At 31.9% G+C, this 22640-nt stretch overlaps 3 long non-coding RNA genes across 7 annotated transcripts; 2 read left to right on the forward strand and 1 right to left on the reverse strand.

Moving 5' to 3' along the window:
* The first annotated feature begins 2101 nt into the window (after nt 1-2101).
* LOC127902783 (uncharacterized) lies at nt 2102-3725 on the forward strand. 2 transcript variants are annotated; one of them, XR_008055382.1, is made up of 3 exons: nt 2102-3129; nt 3253-3299; nt 3403-3725. It is a non-coding gene; the product is annotated as an uncharacterized LOC127902783 (long non-coding RNA). The 2 variants fall into 2 exon arrangements; XR_008055381.1 differs by having other exon boundaries at nt 3253-3725.
* Nucleotides 3726-4257: 532 nt separating this feature from the next.
* On the reverse strand, nt 4258-12301 carry LOC102622643 (uncharacterized). 4 transcript variants are annotated; one of them, XR_008055375.1, is made up of 3 exons: nt 10171-12301; nt 5636-9902; nt 4258-5156 (listed from the first exon to the last, which is right to left on the reverse strand). It is a non-coding gene; the product is annotated as an uncharacterized LOC102622643 (long non-coding RNA). The 4 variants fall into 4 exon arrangements; XR_008055374.1 differs by having other exon boundaries at nt 5636-7832; nt 8878-12301; XR_008055373.1 differs by having other exon boundaries at nt 4258-4741; nt 5636-12301.
* Nucleotides 12302-16904: 4603 nt separating this feature from the next.
* Nucleotides 16905-19911, forward strand: LOC127902781 (uncharacterized). Its single transcript, XR_008055378.1, has 2 exons — nt 16905-17360; nt 17709-19911. It is a non-coding gene; the product is annotated as an uncharacterized LOC127902781 (long non-coding RNA).
* The last annotated feature ends 2729 nt before the right edge of the window (nt 19912-22640 follow it).

Consider the following 22640-nt stretch of genomic DNA (forward strand, 5'->3'; position numbering starts at 1 on the left):
CATCTGGAGATACACGATGGTGTGAGTTTGCAGGATATCATTTCAGAGGAAGGAGCTGATCAAGTGAACCCTTCTTTTGTCTTCCGGCGTCTGAAACTCTTAAGATTGCCGTACCTTAGATGTTCATACCCTGGAATGCATACTTCGGAATGGCCGTCGCTAAGTACTTTGCAGGTGTGTAGCTGTGACAAAATGAAGGCATTCGCTTCAGAATTATCTTGCTCCCGCAGAAATAATGATGAGAAGAATATGTTCCATATCCCAGTGCTACAGCCCCTGTTCTTGTGCGGAAAGGTATGAAACTATTTTGTTAAGCGTTTTTATCAGTTCCTTCTTGTTTCTTAAAATAATTCAAAGTAGAATTTGTAACGCCCTCAAAATTTTTCTTTATTAATAATTATGGTAATTCTTGGCTAGATAATAAGCAATGTTATTTCTTTTTATTGGTTTACTAAAGGATTTGAGAATGATACTATGCTTTTTTAATTTACTAGAATTACTTAGAATTTTTTAGTATTACATTTATTAATTTCACAAGACATGTGTACTTACATTATTACTTACATTTGTTATGCATTTATTATTTATATTTTTCAGCTTGCATTTATTTAAAGATGTAATTATGAACATTCATAATTATATTTATTTAAGCTTTTTTCATGGCTTTATTAAAATTTACTTTAATTTATCAAAGCTTGCTCTGTATATATGATTACACTTATTAAAATTTATTTTATATTTATTATTATTTTATTAATGTTTCTTTAATAAAGCTTACTTTAATTTGTTATTACCTTGGTATTTATGATTATACTTATTAAAGTTTACTTTATATTTATTGTTGTTTTATTAAAGTTGCTTTATTAAAGTTTGCTTTACATGTATATTTACATTTATTATTTGCTTACTTTGTGTTTGTTAATTCTTGATTGAAAACCGGGACATGAAAGAAGGAAACATATAATTATTCAACTTCTTTCATTATTTATCTTCTTGATAGTTTCAAGTTAAGCACGCATTCACAAGAATAAAAACATAAGTAATGAAGACTCACCAAATCAAGAAACTTCCAAATTAACTAAGATTTCTAACTCTATTGAAGAACTATAGAAGGTTGCTATGAGAGATCTAGAATTTAGATCTTGGTGTTGAGGGAGAAACTATTTATTTCTTGATAGATTCAAAACTGTCTCACAGTGCCTTAATTGAACAATATTGGTCCCGAGATTTTTATGAAATTATATATGAATCAAAAAATTATGAAATTAAAACTAGAAATACTACAGATATATTAACTCCTATTTAAATTCTCAAAAATTTTCGAGTTCATTTTACAGTATAAATAATGTTGTGAATTTGGTCATTCTGCTGGAACAATAGTTTTCCAATACAACAATATTGTATTCGAAATTCTATATAAAATCAAAAATAAAGTCAAATCTTACGAAATAATTTTTTTTTAATAAGCCCTGGATGTCTAGTTTACAAAAAGACATGGTTATTCTCAAAATCATTTTAAATGGCCATGATTTTAATACAAAATATTAATGTTGTCCAGAGAATTCCATAACATGTGTCATACAATTAGAATTTCAAGTTAAGCATGTATTCACAACAATAAAAACATAAGCAATAGAGACTCACTAAATCAAGAAGCTTCAAAATTAACTAAGATCTCTAATTCTATTGAAGAACTGGAGAAAGTTGCTATGAGAGATCTAGAATTTAGATCTTGGTGTTGACAGAGAAAGATGATGAATAATGAAAGAAGTTGAATAATTCTATGTTTTCTTATTTCAAGTCGCGGTTTTCAATCAAGAATTAACAAAAACAAAGCAAGCAAATAATAAATGTAAATATACATGTAAAGCAAACTTTAACAAAGTAACTTTAATAAAAACAACAATATATATAAAGTAAACTTTAATAAGTGTAATAATAAATTAAAGTAAGTTTTGTTGAAGTTATAAAGTAAATTTTAATAAGTGTAATTATATATACAAAGTAAATTTTGATAAATTAAAGTAAACTTTAATAAAACAAAAAGCTTAAATAAATGTAATTATGAATGTTCATGCACCTTTAAATAAATACAAGCCTTTATAAAAAATATAAATAATAAATGCATAACAAATACAAGTAATAATGTAAGTACACATGTCTTGTGTAATTAATAAATGTAATACTAGAAAATTCTAAGTAATTCTAGTAAATTAGAAAAGTCTAGAATCATTCTCTAAAATCATTTAATAAACCTATAAAAAAAATATCATTTCTTATTATCCAGTTAAGAATTACCTGGACAAAGACATCCAGGTGATTTTCCAGGGCGATTTCCCACGACACCTCTTTGGCAGACTTAGACGACTGGAGGTTGTGCGTGATGACGTGGCAACTGGTTTTCCAGTTGGTTTACTTGAGGTACTTCACTCTCTGGAAACTCTTCACCTGAGTTGTACTTCATACAAAGAGATATTCTCAAATGAAGGCTGCTTGGAGAGTCACGTTGGTGTAAGCAAGTTGGCGCTGATAAAAAGTTTACAGCTGGTCGAACTTAATCATCTCATCAAGTACCTGTTGAAACAAGAGTCTCAACTGGACTCCATTTCTTGAAATCTTGAATTTCTGTCACTAAATTACTGTCGAAATCTGTTATCTCTATTGCCGTTGTCATCATCAGTATCTTTTGGGAATCTAACCCATCTGGTAGTTTTCAGTTGCAAGAAATTGATGAACTTAGTACCATCCTCTGTAGCAAAGAGTCTAGAGCGACTTGTAACGCTGAGGGTAAGTGGATGCAGTGCAATGACACAAGTGGTGGCAAGCTGTGATCAGGGAGATTCAGATGTTGCAGGAGCAAATTTAGAAGAAGAGATTCTTTTCAGCAAATTGAGGTACATGACAATGCTTGATTTAGAAAATCTCACAAGCTTCTGCTCTGGGGTCGTCGATTACACATTCAAATTCCCATCTCTGGAGGATTTGATTGTGACCGGTTGTTGCAACATGAAGATTTTCACTTCAGGAGATTTAATCACACCCAAGAGAGTAGACGCGTGGTACTCAGAGAGCGCGTGTTGTTGGGACAATGACCTTAACACAACCATATAACATTGACATCAAGAAAAGGTATGGTTCCATAAACAACTCACTATAAACTATCTGTCACCGTATAAAAAATTTAGAATATGAATTTTTATTAATGAGAACCTTCTCTTTTTTCTTTTTCCTTTTTCCTTTTTTCCTTTTCAGCTGTGAGAGGGGTCGTCATCTTACTCGACAATGTACTAATCTGACAGGTAATAATTAATTAAGCCGCTTTTTTGGTAAGGTTACCATGTGAAAAGTATACGAAGTAATACATTTCTATAGTTCCTGCTCAATGTTGTGCTCTGATTACAGAATTCCCAACTTATGAATAAGAACGACAGTTTATACTCTTCTCTACAGCCTCTGGAATTAGAGCCATTTCTTTTCCTGTGAAACTTGTGCTCCGCCTGTTGAAAGTTTACATGCTGAGGGGCTGCTCATTTCGATCTTCGTTGTTCGTTTACTCCATTAATGTGTAGCTACAGCTTTGAATGTATAAGTTGAAAGACAGGATATATACCAAAACTGAAAGATGTTTAGATTTGTCGTTAATTTGTGTGTATTGTGTACTTGTATCATAAGCACCAAACTTCTGTGTGTCGACATTTTAAATATAAGTATGTTTGAATTTTCAACGGAGCTTGGTAATTGCTCGGATCTATCTTCAGTTTTATTTTGTGATCACAAACACGTCGGGCCTTGCATGCATAAACACATTAATATCATAAAAGTTTTATCCGACACTCATGCAAATGAAATTTCAACAGCAGTCTAGTAATTTACTATTATTGTTGTTTGTTGATGTCACTGTTACCAACAGATTCTGTAACATACGCACCCAATGCATGCACCACACCTGTCCTGCATATGGAGAAAAAGCATGCAATTGTTTTTGTTCGGTAGCTAGCTAACCAATCAGGAGCTGGCTAAGTGGGATCTGTATGTTACAGAATCTGTAACTTAGCCAGCTCCCTGTTATTATTATTGCTGCTACAATCTGGAAGATCAAGTGTTTTAGTCGTGAAATTGGTTATATTGAGATATATTCAATACTCTGATTTACTAGTGTTTGGTCAGCAATCAATAACTTTGAAAGCTCAGTTTGAATAGGCACAATTAATGTTTAGAATGCGTCGCTATTCACTGGTGCATTCTGAAACTAGTACATTTAGCAAAATAAGCCTTCTTTTTGGTTAGATTGAATCCACAGTGGAAGTGAAAATACATAAACAAAGACCAAATTAACATTAAAAAAACCAAGAAAAATAGAAGGAAGCTAGTTTTTGGGCAGGTTATCTGAAAAGCCTACGCAATATAGTTTTTCTCTTCAGTTTTTGCTCAAATATTATGCTTTAGGATAACAGAATGTCCAGGCTCTGAGAAAGATGCTGGATTCTCGTCCGTACAGCATCTCGAATAATAAAGTCATTTCTCTGGGAACTTTTTGTGACCCTTTCCTTGAAACTCAACACACCAATTGCAAAAATATAAGCATAACAACTACAAACCAGCTAAAGAGTACTTTGTTTCCAAAACTGTATTGACAGTTACAGCATCTCGTTTCACTTTGGTGATACAGCAGTCATTGGTGTAAGACAGTTAGAGCATCTGATGGAAGAAAGTAAGTATCCAGTCAGACGCTTCACCTGCCCTGTGTCACAGTTACATTGAAAATAAGAGCTTAAAGTTCTAAGATTCTCTTGACAAAGATTCATGCCTCCTAGTCAAAGCAAGAAAATGAATAGAAAATGCAAAATACAACATAAAAAAGAACCCATGACCTCTCACATTCAACGTTCAAAATAGATGTTATGCCAAGTCTTAGACACAAGTAAACATTCTACAATCAAACTTGTGAGAAAAATATAATTGCCAAACAATTGATACAAGGACGTCCCTTTCTTATGTAACATGAGATATTCGAGCAGACAATCATATAAATCAAACAAATAATACAAATGGAGAATCAACCATCATTCACGCCGTAAAGAAGGTAGAGCAAGCAGAAAAGACCCATGGCATATGCTACTTCCCAACAGAGTGGCACAGCAGGTACTCGTCAGCACCTTTAAAGCTATGGAAGTCATGCAAGCATATATGGAAATAACCAAAATAAAAAAAAGATAAAACTTCAAATGGAGTCAATAAATCATTTGACATTAATGCCCACCTTAGTGCAAATAGACACCAGTAGAAGACAAATTTTAGAAATAACTTGGCGAATACTTGCCCATATGGAATACCCAGAGTGTATATGAATGGCATAACCATCAAGTTCAATTAAAAACATGTCAAAATTGAAACCATTCAGCAGTCTATTTGTAATAAGTCTTCTACAAATCGGGTGTATACAGACACGAACAAATTTCACTCTGGAACAATATGCTATTGATGAACTAATCACTAAGCAGTTTCCATCTGTACAAATAATTGTGGAGGAAGGATTATTTACATGCATGAGAACAAAAGGAAGAAAGCAACTGAACAGGAGCAAAAAGGAGACCAATATGTTTCTAAATATTTATGACCATGACTAGAAAAAGACCTCCTTTTAAGTAGTTGGAGGCTCATAAAACTGAACAAAACTCTCAAGTAACAGAGGTGAAAGATCCGTCAACAACTCATGTCTTCTTCCCCAGGACAAAGATCTTGTTAGGAACTATATGAAAAAAAAAAAATCATATTCCAAACATTTATGCCAATGAAAACAGAAAGGGAGCACAATGGTTGGATCACCCCTTTCAAGAGACAGAATATCGAACCCACAGACTTGATATAGGTAAGAAACCTCAAAGTAGACATAAGAAATAAAAACAGATGACAGCCTACTTGAGAGATAAGTACTACTCCTAAAAATGGGTTTCTGCAGCAAGTTTACACATAACAGATACCAATCAATACAACACAAAACCTTAATGAAATTACATATGACAAAACTGAAAGAGCAAACATAAAATCTTCCTGGTTAAGGTGTACTAGTTACCTTCTTTTAGCAACAGTTGTTAATGAGCTGTGCATTTCCATGATAACAAGGCATTAAGAAGAAAGGTTTAGGAAACAGAATATTAAGTATTGGTGTCATTAATTCCAAAGGATTATCCCAAGTAGATTGTCTCGTCCTGTTGTTGTAATAATATCTCTAGAAATTCAGAGGAATCATATTCAACTACTGTGAGAAACAAAATATAAAAAGCCTCCAAAAGAACACGATAAACATAATGCTGTAGCTAAACCAAGAAGTTAAAAGTTCAAGACGGATGCATATAGTTCTAAAAAATGCTGATTGTGTGCTCTGCCACCATATTTTCGATAAGAGTCCAGCATGGACTAACTTATTGTGAGAATTAGGTGACATATTGCAACTGTCAGCAACTAATAACATGCCAAATGAAATTGTGACAAGTGACACAATGCATTTAAAATAAAGTGAAATATGTCACTGCAGAATGTGCATTATACTATTTTGTCCTTCTCCATGTTTTTAAAGGCATTAATAGAAGATTCATCAAGGAAGAAAAAAGCAATTCCAAGGGTATCTACACTGTTTTTGTAAATGCTGTTTCAATTTACTTGAAATCATTCTAAAGCCAAAAAGAAGCTTTAGAAATTCTCAAGGTACTCTAAAAAATAGCAATGGCCAATAAATTTACGAGGATATAATTTGTGGAAGGATTGATTTTCATCTAGTCAGGGAGAGTAAAACTATCAGCAAGATGAACATGTCATACTAGCAATCATGAACGTGGTATGAAACCTCCTTTGACTTTGGTTAAGCAAATTAATACCAACCAAAATAACCCTCATTGGCGTGATTAAGAAAACTAATATCTACCAAAATGAAGCTAAAACAATATTATCCCCATCATTATTGTTTGGAATTAAAAGATCACCCATCCGTTACTCCTTTAGGAACTATGTAGAGAACAAAGCAAGACTAAATGAGGGAGCCATAAAACCTTTCTTTCATAGCCAAGGGCTAAAAAGCTACAGAGAAGGCACTAGATAATTTTAAGTCACAGGCATTAACAGGGCTTACAAGAACCATAAGGATTAGTTTTCACACAATACCTGGGCACCAGAAATTGACCATTTCACCAATGCAGTGGACTCAAAAAATATGTATAAAACCAACAAATATTATATCAAGTTAGTGATACATGAAATGGCATAATAAAAAAGGCTCAAAGTCAATGTATGCATATTAGGAAGAAAACCACTTATTAACCTTGCAGTGTTTGCACCAAAAGTAATATGAGACTACATAACATATATGTGAATGCAAATGGAGAATTGCAATATATATGCAGCAGCTGCCACAGTAATAACTTCAGCAAGGTCTAACCACATAAAGGAATAAAATAGTATCACGCACCACTGTGATTATGAAGTGAGTAAAAAAAATGCAGAATAACAACTTTGTCCGGAATAGACATAAGAAAAATATGTATCATTGCCATCTGTTCAGTACACATTGCTTTTCAATTGTATCAATGAAAATGAAAGAATTAAGATATCATGTGCACCGCATAGTTATTGGAAATATGTACAGGAGGAAAAAAAAAATTATATCTTAATCACTCAGTTTTCTCACATCGACAACCCACGATGTATGTTCTTTATTCCTGGTCCTCTGCACTGCTAGCTAGCTCATTTCTTAATCTCGTCAGTATGTGAAACTGTTCCATGCAAAGCCTTAAAAATTCACACCATTACTATGGAAACACCCATCTTGGGAATCAATGCTACGAAAGATTTTAATTTTTCACTTTGTTAGTCCTCTCTATTATAAATTGTTATAGATCAATAGCAAGGCTGAACAAAAACAATCAAATCAATTAGAAGAAGTCCTTCAACATGACACTAACAATGCAACAAAGAATTCCAGTTCCTTCTTCTCTGTATTGACACACTAGTACCCGTTTTAACACAAGGATATCTTAAAAATAATTCGCTACTCTACTTTCCTCAATTTTTCCCAGCAGGGAAACAACAGATTAACTAACAAGTTAATTAAAATAAAAAAATAAAAAAAATGAAAAAGCAACCACCAGTTCTATGACAAACCCACATAATTTGCCCAAAGAAATCCCTGAATAACACATAACAATACAATCAAAGCTCTTAATTCATTATTTACATGCGTGAGAACAAAAGGAAGAAAGCAACTGAACAGGAAGCAGAAAGGAGACCCATTTTTTTCTAATTATTTATGATCCAGAATAGAAAAAGACCTCCTTATGAGTAACTGGAGGGTCATAAAACTGAATAAAAACTCTCAGGTAACGGAGGTGAAAGATCCACTAACAACTCATGTTTTCTTCCCAGGACAGAGATCTTGTTAGGAACCATATGAAAAAAAATCATATTCCCAACATTTATACCAATGAAAACAGAAGGGGAGCACACAGGTAAGATCACCCCTTTCAAGAGACAGTATATTGAACCCACAGACTTGACACAGGTAAGAAACCTCAAAGTAAACAGAAGAAGTGAAAATGGATGACCGCATACTTGAGAAATAAGTACTACTCCTAAAAATGGGTGTCTGCAGCAAGTTTACATAATATGTGACACATGTAACACAAAACAGATACACATTCAATACAAAACAAAACCTTGATCAAATTACATATGACAAAACTGAAAGGGCAAACATAAAATCTTCCTGGGTAAGGTGTACTATTTACCTTCTTTTAGCAACACTTGTTAATGAGCCATGCATTACTGTAATAACAAGGCATTAAGAAGAAAGGTTTAGGAAACAGAATATTAAGTCGTGCATCTCACCTCAACTGGTGTCATTAATTCCAAAGGATTATCCCAAGTAGATTGTCTGGTCCTGTTGTTGTTATAATATCTCTAGAAATTCAGAGGAATCATATTCAACTAGTGTGAGAAATAAAATATAGAATGCCTCCAAAAGAACACGATAAACATAATGCTGTAGCAAAACCAAGTAAAGTTCAAGACGGATGCAAATTGTTCTAAGAAATGCTGATCACGTACTCTGCCACCATATTTTCGATAAGAGTCCAACATGGACCAACTTATTGTGAGAATTAGGTGACATATTGCAACTGTCAACAACTAATAACATGCCAAAGGAAATTGTGATAAGTGACACAATGCATTTAAAATAATGTGAAATATGTCATTGCAGAATGTGCATTATATTATTTTGTCCTTCTCCATAAAAAGCAATTCCCAAGGATATCTACACTGTTTTTGTAAATGGTGTTTCAATTCACTTGAAATCATTCTAAAGCCAAAAAGAAGCTTTAGAAATTCTCAAGGTACTCTAAAAAATAGCAATAGCCAATAAATTTACGAGGATATAATTTGTGGAAGGATTGACTTTCATCTAATCAGAGAGAATAAAACTATCAGCAAGATGAACATGCCATATTAGCAATCGTGAACTTGGTATGAAACCTCCTTTGACTTTATTTACGAAAATTAATACCAACCAAAATAACCCTCTTTGGCATTATTAAGAAAATTAATATCTACCAAAATGAAGCTAAAACAATATTATCATGAAACACATGCCTGAGAATAGCCTGTCATACAGTCAGCCTATAACAACAAAACTGTCACAAAAGGCCTTTAAAAGCTCTGGCAAACAATATTTTTCAATGCTGATTCAAACATGGTTTTTCCGTTTTGCCAATACCCTTGAAACTTTAAAAATATGCAACTACATCAGACAAATAAAAGTACAAACAGGTGTATAGGACCAGTTGTAGCTATCACAATAACGTCCCTTCTTCCATCAGCAGAAGTATGCTCTATCCAGTCAGTTTGGGCCACTTCTGCAGACTTAGGCTGAACAGTTTTAGCCTCGAATGATGTAAGATTTTAAAATAGTTTATATCCCTATCATTATTGTTTGGAATTGAGAGATCACCCATTCGTTACTCCCTTAGGAACTATGTACAGAACAAAAGAAGACTAAATGAAGGAGCCATCAAACCTTTCATTCATAGGCAAGGGCTAAAAAGCTACAGAGAAGGTACTAGATAATTTTAAGTCACAGGCATTAACAGGACTTACAAGAACCATAAGAACTAGTTTTCATACCTTCCTGAGCACCATAAATTGATCATTTCACCAATGCAGTGGACTCAAAGAATATCTATAAAACCAACAAATATTATATCAAGTTAGTGGTACACGAAATGGCATAATAAAACAGGCTCAAAGTCAATCTATTGCATATTAGGAAGAAAACCACTCATTAAACTTGCAGTGTTTGCTCCAAAAGTAACATGAGACTACATAACATTTATGCGAAAGTAAATGGAGAATTGCAATAAATATGCGGCAGCTGCCACAGTAATAACTTCAACAAGGTCTAACCCCATAAACAAATAAAATAGTATCAGCACCAATGTGATTATGAAGTGAGTATAAAAAAAAAATGCAGAATAACAACAAACAACTTTATACAGTTTAGACATAAGAAAAATATGTATCCTTGCCATCTGTTCAGTACACATAGCTTTGCAATTGTATCAATGAGACAATGAAAGAATTAAGATATCATGTGCACCGTATAGTTATTGGAAATATGTACAGGAGGAAAAAGAAAATTATATCTTAATCTCTCAGTTTTCTCACATTGACAACCCACGACGTATGTTCTTTATTCCTGGTCCTCTGCACTTCTAGCTCATTTCTTAATCCCGTGGTTCCATGATACTACTCTATGCAAAGCTTAAAAATTCACACCATTACTACGGAAACACCCATCTTGGAATCAATGCTACGAAAGATTTTAATTTTTCACTTTGTTAGTCCTCTCTATTATAAATTGTTATACATCAATCGCAAGGCTAAACAAAAACAATCAAATCAATTAGAAGAAGTCTTTCAACAAGACACAACAATGCAACAAAGAATTCCAGTTCCTTGTTCTCTGTATTAATACACTAATACCAGTTTAACACAAGGGTATATAAAAAATAATTCATTACTCCACTGTCCTCAATTTTTCCCAGCAGGGAAACAACAGATTAATTAATAAGTTAATTAAAATAAAAAAATAAAAAAATGAAAAGAAACCACCTGTTCTATGACAAACCCACATAATTTGCCCAAAGAAATCACTGAAGAAGAACACATAACAATACAATCAAAGCTCTTAATTCATTCTTCTCCTTATCAATGCACCGATACCGTTTTGACATATGGATTCACTAAAACATCATCACTCTGTACTTCCCACCTCTTTCAGCAAATAAACCTCGAATTAACTGACACATTCATTGATCCAATAACAATAAGATTGGCAGATTAGCATAAATTAACCTCAAACCTTCCCAATAGACTGACATTAACTCCAAATCCCAAAATGTGAGAAGCAGCACAACATTCAAGCTAAAAATGTATCAAAACATAAACAGGCTCAAAAACTCATGCACCTATTGAGGAAAAATTGAAGATTTGAACTCCTAGTGGCCTAAATAACACTGATGGACTTCTAACTAAAACTGGACTCCAAATAAAACTAATTGACTAATTGACTAACTGCAGCCTTATGGAACTAAAATATTCAAATGCAGAGCTGACAGAATAGTAACAAATAATGAGAATATTAGTTCTTTTTAGTTAACGCAGAAAAAATATGCAAGCAATAAGTGAACATAAGTGTTCGATAATTTGCGTGAGAGTAGACATTTAGCTAGAAGAATTCTTGAAAGACGAAAAAGAAATCTTGAAAGAGAGAGGCAGACATATGAGTGACAAGTTGGGATTTGGATTCAATGCTCAGCTGACTTTCCCAATCTCATCAAACTCTTGCCCTTCTTTTTCTTACGTTTCTTTCTTTGCGTTTTTGTTTTTTAAATTTTAAAATATTTTGGGCAGCTAGTTTTTTTTTTTCTTACTTCCCCATCACAAAACCTTGATTTATTTGGAGAAAATAAAAGTTAAAAGTCTCCTAATTAAAAAAAAAAAAAGATTAGAGAAATAGAGAAGAAAAAATAAAACTAAATCAAGATTTCACTATAAAAATCGAATCCAGTAAATCTAAATTAGATTCCTTGCATATATATCAAATTTAATTTCCTCATCAATCGCTTCCAAGAATTGAAACAAAAAAAATTATTTATATTTCTTTATATACGCCATTGTTGTTGACACTTTGAGCTTCAATAGAGTTGTCGTGAATTTGTCAAAGAAAATGAGTGGGAAAGGAAAGCGAGAGAAAAAAAAAATGTTTTAGAAAAAAGTGAGATGAAAAAAAAAAGTCTGTTAATAAAGTGCATTTGAGTTAATAATTTTTTTTAAAAAAATTTCCATTGAATTTTTTTTTTTATATATTACAATTAGAATTCTACTATATTTATAATCAGAAGTCAGTAGGACTTCTCCTAATCTTAAATAACCTTTAATTGCTGGAAGTTGAGACTTGTTAATAAAAAACAAATTACAGTCAGTTAAGCATGGGATCCAAATCCGACAAATTGAGTTGCTGCTGCTCTTACAAGTTTATTTTTACCATTTATGTCCTTTATAAATTTTTAATACTCATTTTATAATTTGTAAATATTTTCAATTATTATAGGATTCGACTTAAGATTTTGAATTATCTACATTCTAATTCAAAAAAATTAACTATTGAGTGGAGAGATCAATCCTACTTATAAATTTAAATAATTCTCATCTACTAATAAATTAAGATGTAATTCAATAAGATTGATTAATTTATACATAAAAAATCATATTTATTCATTAACTTTTTAATCCAAAAAAAACAAAGAGGGGTAAAAATTTTATTCCTTTTTTTAATATAGTTGATAACATTATCAATGTCTAATAGAGATTAAATTCATATAATTATATCATAAAAGGATTTATTGAATATAACTCAGAAATTACTAAAATGGGACTAGATCTCACACTTTTGTAGGCGCAAATTTTTTAGTTATATTTTCTAGACTTACGAGCTATGCAATCCTCATAGATGGACTTCTAAAAGACAATGATTTTTTTTTAAGGGAAATTTATAACCGTCCACCTGTTTGTTTTGCCTTTTTTAAAAATACACAAACACTTTTTTTTTTTTAGCGCGCTACCTAAAGTTTGATTTTTGTTGCATTCGTCCACTTCCGTCTAATTTCTGTTAGTGAATTTAACGGAATGACCTTTTTACCCCTCAAAATTATAATTTAACCCAAAATAAATAGAAATTGGAGATAAATTGGATGGATTTAATTTTTTTCAAAGGTGGATGCTTGTTAGAAATTGGAGGAAAATAATGTTTGTTACTAAATTTAGAAAATTTGTATTTATTTTTTTGGAGGAAAATAGTGTTTCTTGCTTGCTAGATTTAGAATTTGTATTTATTTTTTCTCTTTCGAAAAAATAAATACAAATTTTCTAAATTTAGCAAGCAACAAACACTATTTTCCTCCAATTTCTAGCATCCACCATTTAAAAAAATTAAATCCATCCAATTTATCTCTAATTTCAATTTATTTTGGGTTAAATTATAATTTTGAGGGGTAAAAAGGTCATTTCGTTAACATTCCGTTAAATCCACTAACGAAAATTAGACAGAAGTGGACGAATGTAACAAAAAGCAAACTTCAGGTGGCGCCCTAAAAAAAAAAGTGTTTGTGTATTTTTTAAAAAGATAAAACAAACAGGTGGACCATTGTAAATTTCCCTTTTTTTAATCATGAGAACCCTAATAGACTATGATTGTACTAAATAAATATTGCAGAACTATGTCATTGTTTGAAAAAATTGTAAAAATTCATAACCTTGATGTTATTACTCCATTTCTTTATATGGTTTAGGTATAGTTATGTCATTGATTTTACTATAGCCCCAATATATATATATATATATATATATATATATATATATATATATATATACAAAGCTAAAAGAAAAAATATTAAGTATTGATGTTTTTAATCCAATTGTAGGCTTGTTTAATAGATTGGTTCTCATGATAAAAACAAAAATAGTACTTTTAATGGTCTTAATCTTGACAATAAACTAATTCTCTTCAAATTTATCATTCAAGTAATCGTTTATGATGCAATTTGTCAATAGTTAAGTAAAAAATAGTACTTTTATTCCAGAAGTTTGATCTTTGTGCCGTGATTAGATCTTCTTTGACAAGGTTTTTTGACTTCATTAAGATTAACTGAAACCTAGGTACACTTGATAGTGACTAATTAATTGAGTATGCAGGATGCAAATTATAATATATGTTTTGACGGAGCAGGTAGCAGAAGCGGAATTAATAAGGTAGATAACACTAAATATTGTTTTAGTATCGGACCAAATGAGTACAATTATCTTATGCACGAATTGAAGCGTGATTGTATCTCTTTCTAATCCAAACAATTTAATGAGATTTTTAATAATGTGTTAAGTGAGATTAGTTGACATTTTAATCCAAATAACTTTGTAAAAGAGATTTTAATAAATAATCTCAAAGAGAATTATAAAAGAGATTTTTTTTTGAATAATTGAAACCGAATTTATGAAAATAGTAACAAAACCTCTATATTTATAATAGAGGAAATCTACTTCTCTAAGTTAACTTGAAAGAGAAATTAAATCACAATTATACTGAGAATAAGATATTAAACACAAACCATAATTAACTCAAATTAAAATAGAAAATATCAAAGACCTAAAATAATAAATCGTAAAATCCTAAAATAAGTCCTACATCAGTCTTATCCTCTTAAAAGAAAACTCATCCTTGAGTTTATCTGAAGGATAGAAGTTGAAGTGGAGCATCAACGCATCTTGGAGCTTGAACTTGTAGCCTTGCTCATCAATCTTTCTTCAAACTCGAAATTCTCCATGCTTCATTTTCTTCTTGATCTTGTTAGTCATTCTACGAAAAGATGAAGTCTTGTAGGAGCAAACAACTTCCAAGTCTCTCAAGTCTTTTACCAAAATCTTGCCCATGTTCTCGCCAATTAACTTTATCTTTGTAACAAAATCGTCTTCAAGAATAACTTCTTGTATTCAAAGTGTATAGGCATAATCGTGTCAATCCTTGATGGGGTCTTTTCAGCTTGAGTTTGATGCACAAACTCAATCGTACTATTAGGCTCAATGCTCAAATCAAGAGTAGATTGTATTTCTTCTTTAAAAATAATAGATAAATCAATAATCTCATCATCTTCTACTTTCATTGGTGTAAAAAGAGATGATTCAATATCGTTGTAATGAACAAAATGGTCTTCTATTAATTGTCTCATATCAAACCATTCTTTGATTTCTTTTTGCCCTTGTCCAATCCTTGATTCTTGTAGTTTTTCCTACTAATCTAAAGCATCACCTATCAACTTAAATGATGCATGAGAAACAGCAACTCTTAATGAGATAGTTTGAAGAAAATCATCCATCATGCATATACAGTAAAAAATATTATTAGGATACCATCAGAATATAGGATATCTTCAAACTTAAGAAAACAATATGAATCCTGATATTCTATCTATATCATTTTTCTCAAATTAAAAATACAACCAATGGAAAAACTATAATTAAGGTTTAACTCTCAGGGAGATAGCACTAGCTATCGTTCTAGTACCGGACCAGGCGAACACGATTAGCCTACGCTCTAATTAAAACGTAATTAGATCTCATTCTAATCCAAACAACTCAATGAGATTTTTAATAATGTATTAAGCGAGATTAGATGATGCTCTAATTCAAACAACTCTATAAAAGAGATTTGATAGATAATCCCAAAAGGAATTATTAAAAGGAATTTTTTATTAAATAATTGAAATTGATGTTATGAAAATAATAACAGAACCTCTCTATTTATAATAAAGGAAACTTATTCCTCTAATTTAACTTAAAAGGGGAAACTAAATCACAATCATACTGGAAATAAAAGTCTAAAACACATAGTATAGTTGACTCTAATTAAAAAAAAATATATCCACTTAAAATAATAAAGTCCTTAAAATCCTAAAGTAACATCCTATAGCAATGTTTGTGTCCCAAAGCTTGTCCATTAATGTATTAAATTTAACGTGCTTATCATGCAATGTTTACATCAAAAGCGTTAAGCATGTTTATTTTGGCATGTTTTTGAAGAGTTGTTTCAAGTTTGACACATTCTTTTCCATGGATGTTCGAAGATTTGAAGATAGGGGTATTTTTATTGGGAATTTGAGGAATGGATTGAAGAGGTCATTTCTAAACTGGAGAAAAAGCTATCCGAGGTTGTAGGAAAGAAGGTGGACAAGTGGTTGTGTATAGTTCATGGAGAAGACAAATGACATCCCAAAGCAGGCAGCTGATGAGGACTCCGTGATTATGTTTAAATAAATCGTTATGAACTCTATGACTATATTTGAATAAATCTTTATAAAGTTATTTTCAGATTTTAGAATGCATTGTAATTGATTTTCTTTAAAAAATTTCTAGTCATTTTTTTATGCGTGCATTAAAGAAAAATTATTTACTTATGACAAAATATTTAAAATCATGGCGTAGTAGAAGGATTACATTCATTGTTAGCCATAATTAATGTTAAAAGATTACACTTCTCTATGTATGCCTTTATTAGCTATACAAATACAAGGCACCCTAATGACTTTGCTTTTGATGTCAGATAACCATCTACTTTATTTCACTTTGTGAAAGTTGGACTCATGCACATTTCTTTGCTTTGCTATATTTGTATTATTCTTTCTTTGTATTAGTTAGATTAAACTTTAAGAAAAGAAAAGTATTATCAGATGCAATTCTTGACTTGTTAAAGTTGCAGAGAATTTCCTTCCTTAAACTTTTAGCAAACCATTATTCTTCAACCCCTCCCCCTTATAAAATAATTTTAAATTTTATCATCAAATCGTATTTAACTTGCTCTTTCCATTCATTAATTCAAAATTCAAGAAGCCCTTTCATTTTTTGCAGCCTTTATTCTGATCTCAAACAAAGAAGCTTTTGTTCCTAATTGTGTTCACTAGTGTTTGTTATTCAACTTTTGTTTCCTTTTGTGATCAGCTCTTTTGTATTTGCAGAGTATCAATCATGAAAACCCTTCTCTTATTTCAATCTTCTGATCCCAACAACACAATTACATTTGTTTGTTGTAATATTGTCTAGTCTCCCTTTCTAGCCTTAACTACAATAACAAGGGCATTAAAAAAATAAGAGTGTGCCTGAATGGGAGAATGTCTTGCAAGAACTCCAAAGGCCTTCAATGAAAAACTTCCGAGGAGTACTAAAAGAAGCATATTCAACTACTGAGCTACGTTACAAGTATTTGAAAGGTGAGAAACTAAAGAAAATATTTCTGCTTTGTAGTTGTCATGACCCCGACCCAGACCTACCATGATATTATCTTCTTTGGGCTTATTTAATTGTTGATAAGCTTTAGATTTGGCCTTTAAGCCTAGTTACAAACTAGATTTTGATCTTATAACTTCATTTTGATTTCATTTTGGAGATCTAGAATGTTGCTTTAATTATATGCTAAATGGCAAGTGCAGAATATTTTATAATTTTTTTCTCCTATATTCTCTCAAACGAATTAAGCAGCTTTTAGGCTTACAGATGTCTCCCCATTGCCTATAACAATTTTTATTCTTGTTAAAGAAATGATGGTGCTTTTTTTCCAGGCAGCCAAGTCTTGGTGGATTCCAAATACCGTCTCATCGTTTAATTCAGGGCTAAACACTCTCAAGTGCCAAGTTCAAGTTATGAGTCGAATGATATTTTGGTTCTTAATGATTCTTGCAATTGCATACTTGCTTCTTCAGCGTGAAGCAACTTCAAGACATAGTATGCTGATCACTTTCATCCTGTTGCTCTTATGAGGTGTCTAAGGCTTTGTCGGCAAGCTTTGTGTAGACATGCTTGGAGGCAGCGAATTTTTATGGCTCCTACACTAGGAGGCTCTCTGCTCGCTATATTTCTTTTCCAGTTGTTGTACCTCACATTTGTTCCATGTCCTTCACGGACTGGTCAATGTCTCTCAAGGGGTAAAAGGAAAAACAATGATTCCGCAGTAGGTATGAAGATCTCTGCTTTATTCTACTCTGTTTTTCATTATACCATTAGTATGCAGCCTCATTCCTTTTGCAAGCCCAATCTAACTTAAAGAACATTTCTCACTGTTAGTCTTAGATTATCAGTCATCTATGCGTTTGAAATTGAAGTTTGGTATGCTGTAACGATCTGTGTATTCATTCATCATCTAATGAAGGTTTATTTATCAACAATTGGTGTAAATTAGTCTTCTGTTTTTGTACTGTTTATCAAGGTGTCCAATTTTATTTGGCCTTTATGGCACATCAAAATCCAGTTTCAATCATGTATGGACGACTGATAATCTAAGACTAGCAGTGAGAAGTGTTCTTTCCATTCACTTAAGCTTGCAAAAGGCATGAGGCCGCATACTAATGGTATAATGAAAAGCAGAATAGAATAAAACAGGAATCTTCATTCCTAGTGCAGAATCATTATTTTTCTTTTTGCCCCTTGAGAGACATTGGCCAATCCATGAAGGATATGAAGCAAATGCAAGGCACAGCTGTTTGAAAAGAAATGCAGCAAGCAGAGAGCCTCCTAGTATAGGAGCCATAGAAATTCGCTGCCTCTAAGCATGTCTACACAAAGCTTGTCGACAGAGCCGTAGACACATCATAAGACAACAGGATGAAAGTGATCGGCATACTATGTCTTCAAGTTGCTTCAGGCTGGAAAAACAAGTATGTAATTGCAAGAATCATTAAGAATCTAAATATCATTTGGCTCATAACTTGAACTCGGCACTTGAGAGTGTTCAGCCTTGAATTGAAAGATGAGACTGTATTTGGGATCCACCAAGACTTGGTTGCGTGGAAAAAATAAAAGCACCATCATTTCTTTAACAAGAATAATAATTGTTATAGGCAATGAGGAGACATCTATAAGCCTAAGAGCTACTTAATTAGTTTGAGAGAATATAGGAGAAAGAAATTGTACAACATTCTGCACTTGCCATTTAGCATATAATTAAAGCAGCATTCTGGATCTCTAAAATAAAATCAAAATAAAGTTACTTGATCAAAACCTAACTTGTAACTAGGCTGAAAGGCTAAATCTAAAGCTCATTAACAGTTAAATAAGCCTAAAACGGATAATATCTTGGCAAGTTTGGGTTGGTTCATGATAAATAGTATCAGAGAGGCTCTGCGTGTCCTCTTAAAAGATGGTAGGACAAACCTCAGTGAGGACGTTGAGTGCCTAAAGTGGGTGTATGTAACACCCTAAGCAAATCTCACATTGAAAAAGATGGTAGGGTCGCAACAAAGTACATTTTTTGCCACGGGTGTTCGAAGATTTGGGGATGGAGGTACTTTTATTGGGAATTTGAGGAACGTATTGAAGAGGTCATTTCTAAACTGGAGAAAAAGCTATCTGAAGTTGCAGGAAGGAAGTGGACAGGTGGCTGTACGTGGTTCAGGGAGAAGACAAATGACATCACAAAGCTTGATGATGACTCCATGATTATGTTTGAATAAATCTTGATAAAGTCATTTTCAGATTTTAGAATGCATTGTAATTAGTTTTCTTTAAAAAATTTCTGGTCATTTTGCTCCGCATGCATTAAAGCAAAATTATTTACCTATGATGAAATATCTAAAATCATGGCTCCGTAGAAGGATCGCATGCATTGGCTGTCAGCCACAACTAATGTCAAAAGATGACACTTCTCTACGTATACCCTTACTTGCTATACAAATTCAGGGCATCTTTATGACTTTGCTTTTGATGTAAGATAGCCATCTACTTTATTTTTCACTTTGTGAAAGATGAATTTATGCGCACATTTCTTTACTTTACTATGTTTGTATTATTCTTTCTTTGTATTAGTTGGATTAAGCTCAAAGAAAGGAGAAGTATTATCAGATGCAATTCTTGACTCGTTGAAGTTGCAAAGAATGTCATTCTTTAAACTTTTGGCTAACCATTATTCTTCAGCCCCTCCCTCTTATTGAAATCATTTTTAATTTTCTCATCTAGTCAAATTGAATTTGCTCTTTCCATTCATTAATTCTAAATTAAAGAAAGCCCTTTCACTTTGCAATGAAAGCCCTTTCACTTTGCAAACTTCTATCTCAAACAAACTTGTTCTTAATTGTGTTCAACTAGGTTCCCTTTTGCCATCAACTCTTTTGCATTTGCAGTGGATTAAGAAACGTTTCTCTCATTTCAGTCTTCTGATCTCAGCAACACAATACATCTGTTTGTTGTATTATTGTCTAGTCTTTGTGTGTTTAATAATTTTTTCTCTCTTTCTAGCCATGATACCGTTGTTGTCTCAGTTTATTTCCTTCAATTCTATTTAAGTTGATAATCAGTATCCAAATCAGTTTTATTTTTTATCGTGTTAATAATTAAAAAAAATTGTTATCGCGTTGTATCCTCTCTTTTTTTTTTTTTTTTTCTCCATCTAAAAACATTTTTTCTTATTTTTCGTCTTCGTATCACAAGAATCCTTTATCACTGCTGCTTGTTCTGGTCATCTGGTCACTTTGTGTTTAATGATTTAGTTCATTTACTAAGCAATGATTCTCCAGTTGTTGTCTGCTCCGTTTTACTTGTATTTGTTGGGCATCGTACCTAATTACTTCTTAAAACTCCAAAAGCAACTTTTTTTTCTAAAAAACTAAGGATTGAAGAAGGTTGAAACCATTATTACTATTCTTGTAGAATGTGAATTTATTATAATTATTTTATAAAAATATAGTGAATTTATTAAAATAATGGGGTGGAAATATCCACACCCTTCTTTTTACCAATCTTTTTGCCAACTTTATTGTTAGTGAGCATAAGAAATTGTACCAATCGAAAGAGTGCATAAAATTCGAATTTGGAATTTTTCCGAATTATCTATCATGTAAAGTCTATGCCATGCATCTTTTTGAAATATCATTTCCACTTTTTACGAAATTATCCCAACAACTCCTCGTGTTATTGGAATTGATTGGACAACAGTTACAATATTCTTAAGAACATTAGTTAATTAGTTTTACATAATGTGAGTGTAGACTTGTAGTGTTAATCAAATTTGTGTGATCAAAATTCTATTGATGGCTTTATGTCTTCGCTGCCACCTCAGCTGGAAATAAGTTGCACAACTTTACAGCAAGTTAGTTACAAAGTATACAATTAGTTTTGTTGGAACAGCGCATAAAAGGCCGATTGTTAGCTGATATTTTTAACACCATATATTTGTAAATAATTAACGAGTCAAATTGAGATTCTTGATTTAATATGATTCTTGTAATTTGTACATTATTAGGTCTGCAATTATTGAGTTGGTAATGAAGTGCCACTAGACCTCGGCAGTAGCAGCCTGACCTCTAGGCAATTTAAGCGGTTGCCTAGGGCCCTGCTTTACACAAAGACTCCACGAGATGATTATTTTGTATATAAAAGAGGAAAGTAAATTTAAAAGTCATTATTATTCATTTAATTTATTATTATTTTGTAATTATCTTTTCCTAAATAAACTATCAAATTCCCATAAAGTTTATTTAATGTAGTACTTAGTAGTTTTAATTCCTAAAAAACCGATATATTAATAGTTTCAATCCTATAAATTCTCTATTTCATTGTTAGAATTAATATATTATATTTCAAAAGTTTTATATTCATTTTAAACCTCTATAAAAGCCCCACATTTTATTACTTATCCATTAAATTTTTCCTCCAACAATCAAGACATGATATGTTCTTGGTGTTTGCGAGAAAGAAAGAGAGAGAGGGAAAAAATCATGCTTCCTCTACTTTCCACTCAAGAAGAAAAAGAAAACATCTAATAGTTTTCTCTATTTTCTATGGCTATTAGTCATTACTCAAACCCTCAAACAATTAATATAAACATAAGTTAATTTATGATTTCATCTCAAATTGCAGATTTTATATTTTTATTATTCTCTTAATTAGTTGTGTTATTTATTTGTTCTTATTTCTTTTTAATGTATTCTTTTATTCATCTACAATTTTTTTTTTTTTGTGTGCTTGTTTTATCTATTTTGAAATAAAACTATATCGAAAAACTTTAGAGAATAGAAGAATATAAAAATTAGTTTAATCTAGAAAAGGGGTAGTAAAAAAGATATAATTTGAGTTTAAAAAATATGTGGAAATGTTATAATTGAATTACAATTTCATGGATTAGCAACAGTAGAATAGAATTTTACTTAATACTTTTACATTGTAGAGTGTTTAAAGAATTGATTTTCAATAATATATATATTATCCTAAATTTTAAGAAGAACTAATTAAAATCATTTGGCTAAGGCCCCAAATATGGTTGAGCCGACCCTGAACCTCCATGTTTTGAGCTTGTGGTAACCGTTAATTTCTTGGATTTTCTTCTTGTTTTCTGAGTTTGATATCTGTTCTTGATCATCTATGTGTGTGTTTAAGCATCGTTTTTGGGTGATTTCTTGGTCAAAACATATATTTATGTGGTTGGAGTAATTCATTTTTTTTTTTTGGTCTTAACCACGAGGTATCTTGGGAAGAGCACCAACTATGGAAGGTAATTTTAAGCT

This window comes from Citrus sinensis, chromosome 5 (assembly GCF_022201045.2).
Source record: "Citrus sinensis cultivar Valencia sweet orange chromosome 5, DVS_A1.0, whole genome shotgun sequence".
Lineage (NCBI taxonomy): Eukaryota > Viridiplantae > Streptophyta > Magnoliopsida > Sapindales > Rutaceae > Citrus > Citrus sinensis.